Genomic DNA, 14070 nt, shown 5'->3' on the forward strand with positions numbered 1-14070 from the left:
AAAGATAATCACCTTTAAGGTCTCCCATCAGTAACTGTGGTCACCAGTAGGAGACGAGACAGAAGGAAAGTAAATGGAATAAGGCAGGGCATGTGCAGGCACCAAGATGAGCCAAACTAGGCAGGTCCAGTGAATTCTTATAAAACTGTGCCTCTCTCTACACAGCTGTCCCCTGTTTTGAATTTTACAAAGCAGGCTATTTAGAGTCATCCCTCATCTTTGTTGATCTCTGTTTTATTGTTTAGAACTGGCTTTGCCTGCCTGCCCTGTGATAAAATTCAGTAAATCTTGTTCAACTAGTGCCACATTTACCCAATGTACTTAGACAAAGGTGAAGAAGGCATTTAAAAGAACCCTTTTTGGGGGGCATGGTGGCTCATGCGTGTAATCCCAATTCTTTGGCAAGCTGAGGAAGGAGGATTACTTGAGCCCAGGAGTTTGAGACTAGCCTGGATGACACAGTGACACTCTGTCTCTACCAAAAAAAAAAAAAAAAAATTAGCTAGGTGTGCTGGCTTGCCCCTGTAGTCTCAGTTTCTCGGGAGCTGAGACTGGGAGGATTTCTTGAGCCTGGGAGGTTGAGGCTGCAGTGAGCTATGATCATGCTACTGTACTCCAGCCTGGGTGACACAGTGAGACTCTGGTCTCAAAAAAAAAAAAAAAAAAAAAATTCTGGTATTATTTAGTTACATTATTATATTCCAAACTAAGATTTAATATCGGCTGGGTGCAGTGGCTCATGCCCGCAATCCTAGCACTTTGGGAGGCCAAGGCAGGAGGATCACTTGAGCTCAGGAGTTTGAGACCAGCCTAAGCAAAATAGTGAGACCTTGTCTCTATTAAAAAAAAAAAAATATATATATATATATATACACACACACACACACACATAAAATTTTAAAACTATCAAAAGACTTGTTCTTAAAAGTTAAACGAATAAAGTACTGAATGTAGTGTTTCTTGATCCTGCAAAAAAAAAATCTGCTACATTCATAAATATTGTGTTCTGGTAAGAGTTTAGATTACATAAAGCAGTCGAAGTCAATCATTTTGCTAAAGTAGCTTGTATCTGACCCTATGGGTGTTTGCCTCTGTGCTTCTGTGAAGGTGAGGTCCAGCAGAAAAAGTCATTGTATGCAAATAAATGCCTAGTCCTTTATCAGACGATGACAAGGGTTGGGAAGGGAAACAATTAAAAATATGAACCCCTTCTGCCTGGAAACCATCAGTCACAAAGGTTCCCACTGAAGAGAGAAACACACACCTATCTGCCTTTACTCTTTCAATATACATACAAAGAAAGAAGCCAAGTAAGATGTGGGAAGATGAAGATAGACTCAAGGCTTGGCCTCTGACAGGTGGAGAGTAGCCAGAAAAGGGGACACCCAGTGAGAAAAGGAACCTGCTGGAGACAAAAGCCTTCTGTGGTACCAGGCTGGCTGAGAGTATACCAGCACAGTCTTTATCCCTGGGATGGTGGCTTCGGAACTTTGAGACTTCAACCTGAACCTTCAGTTCTTACACTTAACAGGATTACTGCAGCAAGACTTTTCCCCCAGAGAGCCTGCTCCCTTAGTCTAGAGATAAGAACAAGGTTAAATTAAGTAGTGAGTGGTGGCCTGAATTACACTGTGGACAGGTCAAGATGCCTATTTCTTGACATCCATTGAATTTACTTTCCTCCCCCAATGTTCCCTGCCCCCATCTTTCCCCACCACCCACTGTGCACAATTCTTCTGGACTCCACTGCTGCAGGTGCCTTACACATACACGAACTCATTTAATCCTCACAACAACCCTACAGCAAGGTATGATTACTTCGGCCTTTTACAGATGAAGCTTATGTCATGCATAAGCATGCTGCTATTCTACTGCTACTGCTTACTCTAGTGCTGAATGCATACTATTTTGGTACTGAAAAGCCATAAACTAGGGACATTCTCTCTTGTAGCCTTTTTTTTTTCTTCTTTTTTTTGAGACAGAGTCTCGCTCCGTCACCCAGGCTGGAGTACAATGGCGGGATCTCGGCTCACTGCAACCTCTGCCTCCCGGGTTCAACCAATTCTCCTACCTCAGTCTGCTAAATAGCTGGGATTACAGGGGCCTGCCACCACACCCAGCTAGTTTTTTTTTGTTTTGTTTTTTGTATTTTTAGAAGAGATGGGGTTTCACCATGTTGGCCAGCCTGGTCTCAAACTCCTGACCTCAGGTGATCCACCCACCTCGGCCTCCCAAAGTGCTGGGATTACAGGCGTGAGCCACCATGCCCAGCCTCTTGTAGCTCTTATAAACAACAATAACAACAGCAACAACAAAACCCAAGGACAACAATCAAAACAATCTCACATTCCTCCCACCCTTTCTGGCTCAGGTAAGCTTACCTTGCAAAAACTCTACCTATGAGTATTTGCCTTAGAAAGAGACAGAGTGAAAGGAGGATGCTCTGCTACCCCACGCTGAGGGCCTGGGTTATTTCTGTTATACTGGACTTCCCCAAACCCCTAAAGAGTTCAAATACTGTATTGTGCTGCTTTAACCACCCCTCCCCTGAGGTGCTTGGGATGGGTGTGAGACCCACACTGTGAGCTGCAATGAGGGAGAAAGTGGGTATGGCCCTTTCCACAGCACCAAGGCTCTTCTGCACCCATCTCTTTCATAGTCTTAGGGTGTGACAGGATTTAGGGGATTAAAAGGAAAGTCCAGCAAAGGCGCCTGCTTTTCCATTCCTCCTCCTGGGAGGTGTGCACCATGTTGGGTCTTGGAAGAGGACTCCTCCTTTACATGCCTGGATTAGCAGGATCCGCTCAGAAGACTTAACAGGAGGGGAGATTTTCCAAGGAGAGGCCACCCTGCCTTCCACATGAGGAGGGTGTGCCGCGGCAGAGGGGTCTGATTCTTGTCAGGAGAGTGACTTTAGGAAGACGATGCTATCTGATGGTCCTACCTTAAAAGACAAGAAAAATAAAAAGTCTTCTGTCTTCTGATCCTTTATTCAACAAATGCATTTCCCCAAACACATGTGAAGGCTTAAAACTAGTGTCGCATGGGCTTTCTACACCTTAGGCTTTCTTCACAGTCTGGATTGCCCCATGGTTATTACCTTTGTCACATCTAAAGAAGCGATGGTCTCATAATATATTTTCATCCAAGATTTGAAATCAGCATTAAGAAAAGCCAATACCAAATGAATTGGGGGGACACGGAACTAAATAAGAACATTAAGACCTTAACTTAGATTACTACAAAGACTCTATGAAGGCTGTAAATAAGGGATAATAAGGACTATTTATCTCCTCACACCTAAAAGAGGTGAGGTCTGTAGAGACCTTCCCAAGAAAACAGTGGGAAAGAAGGAAAGCAGGCCAGCCAGCCATACCCCCAGGGGCTACCAGCTCAGGTTCTTACCTACAGTTGCAACCAGCCCACCAAGCTGCACCAGAGAATAAGCCTGAGACAAAAGGAACCAACTGGAGTCCCATCTCCTCCCTAACTGGTTGTGCTGCTAACATGCCACAAAAAGCAATGAAAGGCCATGGCAGCCAGCAAGAACTTTCCAAATGGCCCCTGACAATAATCTTCCCCTTAAGACAGCCACAATGTACCTGGTCACCTCTCTCTGGAACCCAAGGCACTTAACAGACAATACCATCTTTCTTTCTCACTCTTTTTTTTTTTTGAGACAGAGTCTCGCTCTGTCGCTCAGGCTGAAGTGCAGATCTCGGCTCACTGCGACCTCCACCTCTCGGGTTCAAGCTATTCTCCTGCCTGAGCCTCCCAAGTAGTTGGGATTACAGGTGCCCGCTGCGACGCCCAGCTAATTTTTGTATTTTTAGTAGAGATGGGGTTTCACCCTGTTGGCCAGGCAGATCTCAAACTCCTGACTTCAACTGATCTGCCTGCCTTGGCCTCCCAAAGTGTTGGGATTACAAGCATGAGCCACCACACCCAACAACAACACCATCTCAAGCCTGCCTTAGAGCAAGTGAGGGAGAGAAAGCAGATAACTACAACTTTCACGAGAGGAGGCAGAACGTAAGAGTGTGTGTGTGACACAGTAAAAGCCATCTGTTCACCCAGGAAACACACCCAGGTGAAGTGTCACACATGAATTCACAGAGCGACCAACTGGGAACTTAGGGGAAAAGGCTGGAAGAAAACTGCAAAGAATATAGCACATCAGATTGGCAACTGGCAGGGCTCAGGCCCACAAATTCTTAGGCAGGTGCTGGGCCTGATTTTTGACCTGTATTATATGCCCAGCATCATGCCAGCACAAAGTAGGTGCTCTGCAAATATTTGCTGGTTGAACATTGAATCTGTTGACTCTACAAGGATTACTAAGCAAGGCATTGTTGGGCATATGAAGAAGATGACATGATTCTTGCCTCTTAAAACACTCAAGTTTATAAGATTAGTGAGGCACACAACCGTAACTCTTAATTAAAAGCAACTGATGGCAATTATGTAATAGAAATAATAATAGAATAATAACAGAATAAAAGGAATAAAGAAGAGGAAGAGAGGAACTCCCATTGGGAGTATCTGAGAATGCCTGTTGGGAGAGGTAAGAGAGGTAGCAAGACTTGAAGGATAAGAAGGGCTTATATTAATAGATATGGGAAAGATATCCAGGTCAAGAAAGCAAAGACACTAACTGGGGAACAGGGCAGGGTGGGGCTGGGAAACAGCACTGGGAGGGAACAGATGCCCCTATCTTACACAACTCTTTGGATACAGCTGGTCTCTGAGTACCTGTAGTCATGGACCTCCGGTAAGGCCTACTGTGATTTTTACAGACACAAGAACTGAAGAAACGGAAATAGAGCATGATTTCAGACAAAATAAGGTCCAAAACAAAAGTTCAGAGTTAAGATAAGGGAATAATAGTTAGAGATTAAAGTTTGTGAAAGTGAAAATGTTTGGGGAGACAGAAAAATAACAGAAAATACAAAGCTCAATGATCCTTAATCTTGCCAGCCATCCTTACATACACAAAACCACAAAGCAGGGAGAAAAAGGCAAAGGACCAATGCTCGCAGCCTTGGGTCTGGTCCATCACACAAAGAAGGAAAATGGCAAAGACTAATCTGCCAAATACATCTGTATGGTCATTTAAAAGTGAGCCACTGAATGAATGAACTCACTGAATTGAAGTATTTCTATGGAGTTTCATAACATTCCTTCCAGTAGTCCCCAAACAACACCCCAATTGAAATGCAGCAGTATTAAAAAAAAAGAAAAGAAAAGAAAAGAAATTCAGCAGTATCTGCAAAGTCTCACCTCAAAGCATCCAGGGACAACATGCCAAAGGATAAGAGCCCAGAGGAAAAGCCCCCAGCCCTAAGCCCCCTTTACCTTTCTAGAAGATGTTTAGTCTCAGGATTCTTCATTTACAATCAGCGTCCTGAGGTGTTGTGAATTCCAGCTGCTGTCTTCTAGCACCCAAGTAACATCCTAGCATGTTCCTCAGAGAACACTCAGCTCCAGCACGTGTGTGATGCTTGGGCCCACTCAGATCCCTTACCGGATAGGCTCATAAGTAACAATCATTGCACTTATGATGTGATGCTGCCATTTCCCCTCACACTGCCAAACAGTTGTCCCTGGGGCAGACTTGGAAGCTGTATAAAGTGTGGTGCTAATGGAAAAATTTGGTGGCAAAGGGCATCACAGTGTTTTGTAATTAATTTTTTTTTCCTGTAAGCTGCATTGTTGAAATGGTTTGACATGCAAACCATCCCTCCCTCCCCGACCAGTGTACAGACTTCCAGGTCTCCACCCTAGCGTGTTCTAAAAATCAGTGTATCATCAGGCTGATTCACACTTGAAGAGGTGGGGCCCCGGTTGGGGTACATGCTGCCTAAGCTCAGCAGGTACTTCTGCCTCCTCTGCCAGGTCACAAGAAGACAAACCAGTCTTTGTCCTCACGCTGAGGGGGAACATGCCAAACGGGTTGCCCCAAAAAACATATTCATGGTGCGTCCCTGAGTTGAATAAAGCATCCCAGTCAATCCACCTAAAAATGCTTAGGGAAAAATAAATAAATCGGCTGCACCGTGTTGGGTAGATAGACTTACAAGAGGGGGATACTGAGAACAGAGGAAGAGAGAACTTTTTTCTGGTTTTAGTTAGAAAAAAGTAAGAGCTGATGCACATGAGTAGGGTTTTTAAGATATTAAGCACTGGGCATATAAGTTACTGGAAATACCCCATCTCTCTCTTTGATGTTTTCAGTTTGGAATATTCTTCCCCCTTTCTTCCTGGAGAGTCTTAAATGTACCTGCTGTACAGAAACACTTCAAACGCCTTGGCCTAATGGACAGTGGATGCAAATGGAAAAGGCACTCAGTAAACTGGGCAGGGATGGGAAAATTGGGCAGGACAAGCTGAATCAATGTTTTCACAAAATTATTTGCAAAGCTGATGGATGGGATTTATCAACTAAACCAAATATTGTGAGACTAAATTCAGAAAGCCACACAGCTATCTTTTGATTCTGCCTAACAGAGATCATGTCCAAAGTATAAAAGATCCCTGAGAGAAAACTTTTCCAATGGAATAAAATCATGAAAAAGGAACTAAAATAAACTCAGTACTGGTAACTATTAGTAGCAAACTGTTTCCACAAATGGTTACTCTAGTACTACCTCCTTTAAGTAAAGGTTTGTATGATGAAATTCCAATTCCACAACCTCTGATCCAGTTGGGAGGGAAATCAGGGATCAGGCAAATCTGGCCATAAACAAGGTAAGAGTACAAAGATTTAACTTTCAGGATAAGAACAAATCCTACAAATCCAACAATTTGTCCCTTAGCACAGCTCTCCCTTATGTCTATATTTCTGTTTTTCTATCTGTTGATTAGAGTGGCCTTCTCATTTTTATAGAATATTGTTTAATCTGAGTTTCAGCCATGGCTTGCTTTAACTAGGATAAGAAATCTGGTCACTATATATATTTTTAAATCTCAAAATAGCAGCGTACTTATTTTTAAGTGGTGAGATAACTCATCGTATAGAACTACCAGCTGAGATGACTAATGCTATATGTACAAATGGGCTGCATTTCAAAAACCTGTGTTTTCCAGATTCATAATGAACTGCAGCTCAAAAGCAGAACCAGGCTTAGCCTGTAAAACATGAGCATACTTTTCCTAAAGCATGTGGAAATGAGTAACTCAGTTAAGGCTCACTCCAAAAATACCCAACAGAGAAGCCAAGGAAGGAAAAAGAAAATAGTCTGCTTTTGGTTTTTGAACTTAGAATTTCTACAACTGTTTGAATGAATCTTATAATCTGATTTCCTGGATGGGTCTTCTTAAAGGTTTTATTAGAGATGTCTACCCAATTAATTTTTTTTTTTTTGTCAGGAAAGAGCAAGAACTTATCATTTCTGTGAATTTGAGAATTATGATAATATTTTTCATGCCAGATCAAATCAAACCACCTTTTATAGAAAAGGAGCCAAAGCGGTGACTGTGAGCTTTAGTCACGATCATTTTCCTCCAAGCCCATACAAACCTTTCTCAGAAACTGCACAAAGGAGATGAACTGAAATTATCCCAGACACAGGAAGAAGGCAAACCCTGGAAAAGGAAGCAAATGAGCTATACCTTTGATGGGCTCAGCTAGCCCACCCAACTCATTCAAGAAAGAGGGGAAGTGCATAATCAGAAATAAATGCCAATACTCACAACGAGAAGTCTGCTGAGGAAGAGCAGAGCACAGAGTTTTCAAATCCTTGTAGGAAGGGCTGTTTTAATCCTTTGGCTACCCAGTCTCTTAGAATAATAGCAACAGCTTGAGTTCTTAACACAGCGAATCTCCCTATTGGGTGTTTATTTTGTATGTGTTGTTTTCTTTCTTTCTTGTTGGCACCTATAAAGTTGGTACTAGGCAAAAATCCCCAACCAAAGGGTTTCTTTGCCCAGTACCCAGGAGCAGGAGCACAGATTTTTCTCCTTCCTACACTCAAATAGGCTGGTACTCACTGGAAGATAAATCATCCTTTCTTGGCTTAGCTGGAGAGCTAATCGCCTGTCTGAAATCTGATGCTTAAGCCATTATGACTGGCTCAAGGCTTGGAGCAAGAAAGCTTATAAGGTGAAGCTGGCTACAGGTTAAAACAAAGCCTTAAGAGTTTATGAAACAAGCAAGCTCTGATGAGCGAGGGGCTTTTCAAAACCTCTCCGGGGGCTGGGTGAATTCTGAGGTTCTGATTAACCACACAGGCAAGACTTCAAAACCCAGGGTGTCCCCCATTTGTAGGTGGTCCCAACATTTTAAGGGTTATGAAACTGAAATCTAAGAAGTAGTTACATTATCTTCTCAAACACCACCACTATAAGAAAATTATTTCATCTATAAATTTCAGCGTGAAATTAGCCTTCAAAAGACTAACAACTACAGTTTCATTGAAAGTTGAAATGCATAATCTAATTAAATGCAATTATTAAACACACTAATACTAGGATGAAGCTGTATGATGCAATAAATAAAGGAATAAGAATATGTTTATTAATTTGAAATAATCCATACTAAGAAAGAAAGTAACTTACCAACATAATCCCTATCAGGGAGGACGTTTTATTTTTCAACACTGTACTTTAGGGTTTTATGCAGTTTTCTGAAATACATCCTTTTCACTTGATCTGTTTAATCAGAACTTCACAGATATCACACTTCTGATTTTAAATGTCAACATAATAAATAACCTTGAACAAAGGAAAAATGTTCTCCATGTCCAACTTCTGGCTTAGTCATTAGCTGCGTGAGCTCAGCAACTTGTGTTTTGTCATCTGAGAGTATGGAAGGAAGGCTGGACAACTGAAATGAAAACACGCCCTTTTAGTTCTTACCTACGTGCTTATGGCAGGCTCCTACCTATGTGTTTATGTTTTACCCTCTCAGCTATTCTAATAGTCTCCAACACACTACTTATGGGAGAATACAAAGCACAAATAAGAACACACATTTTAATCCTTCTGCAAATTCATTCAACCAGGAGACCCTGAAAAGTCACGGAGGGTACCCATGAATTAAAGCAGCCATAGTTTCTAATCAGCAAACTCTCTGCCTTCGGGGTAATGCTAACACAGATGACAGGTCTAAGACTCACCACCATGGGCACACTGCCTCTGCTGTGCTGTGTGTTTCCTTACAGATGATCTCAGAAAACACCAGGTGGGTTCTAGCCAGACCAGTCACTGCAAACTAGTCTTATACTTGACAAATAGCACGTAATTCCTGCTATCAGGTTCACCGCAGTGGGCTCAGAGTTCTGTTTGAGAAACGCTCCTGCCCAGAAAAATATTTACACAAGCGAGAGTGGGGTGCCCCGCACTGCAGCATTCTGCCTACCCTGCCATGAGTCTGGCTCTGTCTGGCTGACCCGGTCTTATCAGTGGCCTTTGTACTCATTTAAGATCAGCATAGAGACAAAAGCTGGAGCCAAATAACTGACCAAGATAACAAGATTCAAGCCCCACAACAGTTACTAAAGCCATGAAAACATTGTGCCCTTTAACCCAGTCATCCTGCTTCTTTGAAATTGTTGGGAAATAATAAAAAAGGAGGAGAAAAATGACCAGGCAAGATGTTCTCTGCAACATCATCTACCATAGGGAAAATGTGGAAGCAGTCCAAACATCCAAACAAAAAAAGAATAATTCAACTGCTAGAAACACCATAAGGAATATTATACAGTCATCGAAAACAATAATTTGAAAACTATTTTCCATGAAGACTTGGAAAAATGCAAAGAATGTTAAAGTCAAGAGCTGATATCCAAATTATAAAAGCTTATTGAAACTGTGTTTAAGTTTGTTAGCCTGAAAAGGATGAAAAATCAATACTAAAAATAAGACCTAGTGTGGAATTTTGAGTAATTCTTCTCTTCTGGTTTCCTATCAAATTTTATGTTATCATTAATTTAAATAACTTTTCTTTTTTTTTTTTTGAGACGGAGTCTCACTTTGTCATGGAGGCTGGAGTGCAGTAGCACTGTGTCGGCTCACTGCAACCTTCGTCTCCTGGGTTCAAGCAATTCTCCTGCCTCAGCCTCCCGAGTAGCTGGAATTACAGGCGCCCACCACCACACCCAGCTAGTTTTTCTATTTTTAGTAGAGACGGGTTTTCATCATGTTGGCCAGGCTGGTCTCGAGCTCCTGACCTCAGGTGATCCACCTGCATCGGCCTCCCAAAGTGCTGGAATTATAGGCGTAAGCCACCGTGCCCAGCCTAAATAACATTTTCATGCAATTCAATAAGCATCTTTAATAAATAAATATGTATCTGTCTGAAAAAATATATATCCAGGCTGCAAAAAAAGAAATAGCATGAGGGAAAAGCTATAATCAATTGGGGAAGGCAACTATTAGCAAAAATAAAGATGATAAGAGCAGGCATAAAAAGTCACCTCCCAGTGCTCATCCATTTATGTCATTTAACTGGGTTTAATGAGGATGTTAATACAATTCTGGCCCCAATATCATGGCGTCCAGCAGGGCCTGACATGAGGGTACCTGGGATGTTTCCTGATCAGCGGCTCATGACAAGGACAAGAGAACAAGGGGAATGGTGCTATCCCCTGATATCTGACCAGCACTTTATGTTTTAAAAAGTGTTTTTACAGCTATTATTTTCTTCCCCGCACAACCACCTTGTGAAGAAGGTAGGATAGCTATTATTATCTTTCTTTCACAAATAAGCCACTTGTTATTTGGCTTCTAAAGCATATCTAAGCTCTAATTAAAGTTTCACAACATTAGTGTTTAGAGAGGTATCAATCAGTGCATTCAGTTTACAACATGATTCAGAAACTTGGGGGAAAAGCAGACTGCCTCATCCCTACACCCCAAAGAAACACAGCTATTTTCCTAACCAACAATCACCATTTACTTCCTAGCTGGCTATGAGAGAACAGTCAAGAGCAATTTATGATGCTCTTACCTCCTTAACAAAAGACACTGCAGTACTGTTAGCAGTACCATAATAAAATGTTTTTTGTTTTTTGCTTTAGAGATAGGGTCTGGCTCTGTCACCCAGGCTGGAGTGCAGTGGTACCATCATAACTCACTGCAGCCTCAAACTACTGGGCTCAAGCAATCCTCCCACCTCAGCCTCCTGAGCAGCTGGGACTACAGGTGCATGCCACTATGCCTGGCTAATTCAAAAAAAATTTTTTTTGTAGCGATGGAGTCTGGCTATGTTGCCCACACCGGTCTTGAACTCCTGGCCTCAAGCAATCCTCCCTCCTCGGCCTTCCAAAGTGTTGGGATTACAGGTCTGAGCCACCCCATCTGGCCTAAAATGTTTTGAATTAATGAAAACAATACTGTACCAATCAAGAGAAGTAGGATGGAGGATCTGGTGAAAAAGAGATAACACTACGAGGAATGATTGATTTTGATGGGCTGGTGGTAAGGAAGGGCAGGGGGTGCAATCTGGAAGGGGTACACAGGTAGGGCTGCACACAAAAGTAGAGCACCATTAAAATGAATTTTAGATAAACAATGAACACTTTTTTAGTATTTTTTTTTCTGGCAACCGTGTACACAGGAGACTTTAACTTTCCCTAGAATGTACAATCCTTGAGGGCAGAAATTTTTGCCTCTTTGGTTCACTGCTGTATCCCCAGTACTTAAAACAGCACATAGCAGGTGCTCATGTATATCTGGCCTATATTAATAAGGTTTATTTCTTAAGCTAAGTAGTGTGTACAAAGGTGCTTGTTATATAACTTTCACACATTTTGTATGTCTGAAGTGTGGCACAATACATTTTACAAATTACAGCATTAATGAATAGCTCGTTTTAAAAGCAGTTTCTTTTATCCAGCCTCCGTGAGGGACTCCAAGGGGAAGTCAGAGTATAAAAGGTTGTGAATCACCCCTTATCCCATGTAAATGTTACATGGGAATGTCAACTTGAGATGATCAGTCGTCGGATGTATTTTGTGCCAAGGGCATGGTATGGCCTTTCCCAGAGGCTCCTCTTTTGCTTGTTTTATTACTAAGACTATGGAAAGTGCTTCTTCTGCCACTGCCCTGACTCCATCGTCACATGAAATTTCCCCTCATGCTCTATGAAGCCCAAGCAGCAATTTTTGGAAATTGAAGAAACATATAATTTACTCCACATCTGAAACTCCTACTAAACCCAAATAGCTTATCCTTTTCTCATAGGAGACCAGTAACTGGCCCTCACTAGCTGCCATGCAGCCCTCTTTATCTCATCTTCATCTAGGTTCTCTAAATGTTATTTACACGCATAGAAGTGTATTTATAACCCGCATCTCTTACATGGAGTATTTTTTTAAACATTGGAGAGGTGTTTCTTTTGTAATACAAAGTGGGAAAAGGTAAAGGAATGATTTTTATTAACATATTCTCAACCATGTGAAATATATAACATTTGACGACTATATAAAAAATAGGAAGACATTTATTTCTAGGTGGTATTATCACCAGCAATTCTTGCTTTTGTTTTGGTTTTCAGAGAATACAACACGCATCTATACTTTTAAATTTTCAGCTGGGTGCGGTGGCTCATGCCTGTAATCCCAAAGTGCCGAGGTAGGCAGATCACCTGAAGTCATGAGTCCAACCCCAGCCTGGTTAACATGGTGAAACCTCATCTCTACTAAAAATACAAAAATTGGCCGGGCGTGATGGCATGGTCCTGTAATCCCAGCTACGTGGGAGGCTGAGGCACAAGAATCACTTGAACCCAGGAGGCAGAGGTTGCAGTGAGCCGATATAGCGCCACTGCACTCCAGCCTGGGTGACAGAGCAAGACTCCATCTCAAAAAAAAATTTTTTTTTTCTATGAGTGTCATATATATGGTGTACACACATTTGTGTTTGTATATACATATATGTATGTATATATTACTATGTGTGTATATACATATACAGACACATACACATATATGTATGTTTGCATATATATTACTGTTTATGGTTGAGTCTCTAATTAGATTTGCTTATAGATGTACATGGGTCATGGTGACTAGAATAAGTAAAAAATCTTCCCCTGCACAGTCCAGATAACTGTCTGCAGTAACAATTCATACTCTGACACCCTGAAAGTCACAAATCAGAGAGCTTTCTTTTGCTTTCAACCTCAATGCCCAGACCTGTTAAGCAGGATACCAGGTGAGAAGGAAAAGTTACAGCTTGCTTATTAGATCTCAGGAACAAAGAAAAAAGGTAAGCACAGAACAAACCAAGTTGGAAAGGAATTAGTGGGGTAGTATCTAAACCCATGAAGAAAGGATTTTGCCCAAGGCACCAGAAGAAGGTTGAGGTCTTGAGGCACCAACAATCTTAAACACCCCTTCCCCTGAGCATGTGAATGGAAGCAAATGCAGGGCAAGGGAGGAAACCACATCATCAGAGGGAATTAAAACCCACCCACTACACTTGAAATTTCATAATGTTTCAATCTCCTCTCTCACCAAATATTTTACTGGAGAAAGTCATCATAATTCTGATTTATTTTATTTTTTGATATGGAGTCTCACTCTGTCACTCAGGCTGGAGGGCAGTAGTGCAATCTGGGCCCACTGCAACCTCTGCCTCCCAGGTTCCAGCCATTCCTGTCTTAGCCTCCTAAGTAGCTGGGATTACAGGCATGCGCCACCATGCCTGGCTAATTTTTGTATTTTTGTAGAGATGGGGTTTCGTCATGTTGGCCAGGCTGGTCTTGAACTACCGACCTTGGGTGATCCATCCCCCTCGGCCTCCCAAAATGCTGGGATTACAGGTGTGAGCCACTGCCCATAATTCTGATTTTTCTTACTTCATTTACAGTAAGTCCCCGAACTTCTCTGTGACATTACATAGGGATGATGATGACAGTAAAATAATAGCTTAATCTCATTAGATTATTGTGAGGATTAAGTATGAAAATGCAGGCAAAGCATTTTAGGCACCATGGTGCATTTAAGTGTTCAATGAATGTTAGATATTCTCATTCATGTCTTTACTATTGATAGCAGTCCCACAGCAGAATCTATAAAAGTCTCAAGAAGCTGGGCAGTAAAAAGGTCAAAAATGGAATGGACAGGG

The 14070-nt window shown here is 41.8% G+C and overlaps 1 protein-coding gene across 11 annotated transcripts in view; it reads right to left on the minus strand.

The window, feature by feature from the left end:
- Nucleotides 1-14070, minus strand: part of KANK1 (KN motif and ankyrin repeat domains 1) — a 68721-nt gene that overhangs the window by 53375 nt on the left and 1276 nt on the right. For 2 of the 11 annotated variants that reach the window (XM_063787120.1, XM_063787113.1), the window contains exon 1: nt 5356-5661. The gene's annotated coding sequence lies outside the window, so the exon portion shown is untranslated. 11 annotated transcript variants of the gene reach the window in all.

The sequence above is a fragment of the Pan troglodytes genome, chromosome 11 (genome assembly GCF_028858775.2).
Source record: "Pan troglodytes isolate AG18354 chromosome 11, NHGRI_mPanTro3-v2.0_pri, whole genome shotgun sequence".
Classification (NCBI taxonomy): Eukaryota; Metazoa; Chordata; class Mammalia; order Primates; family Hominidae; genus Pan; species Pan troglodytes.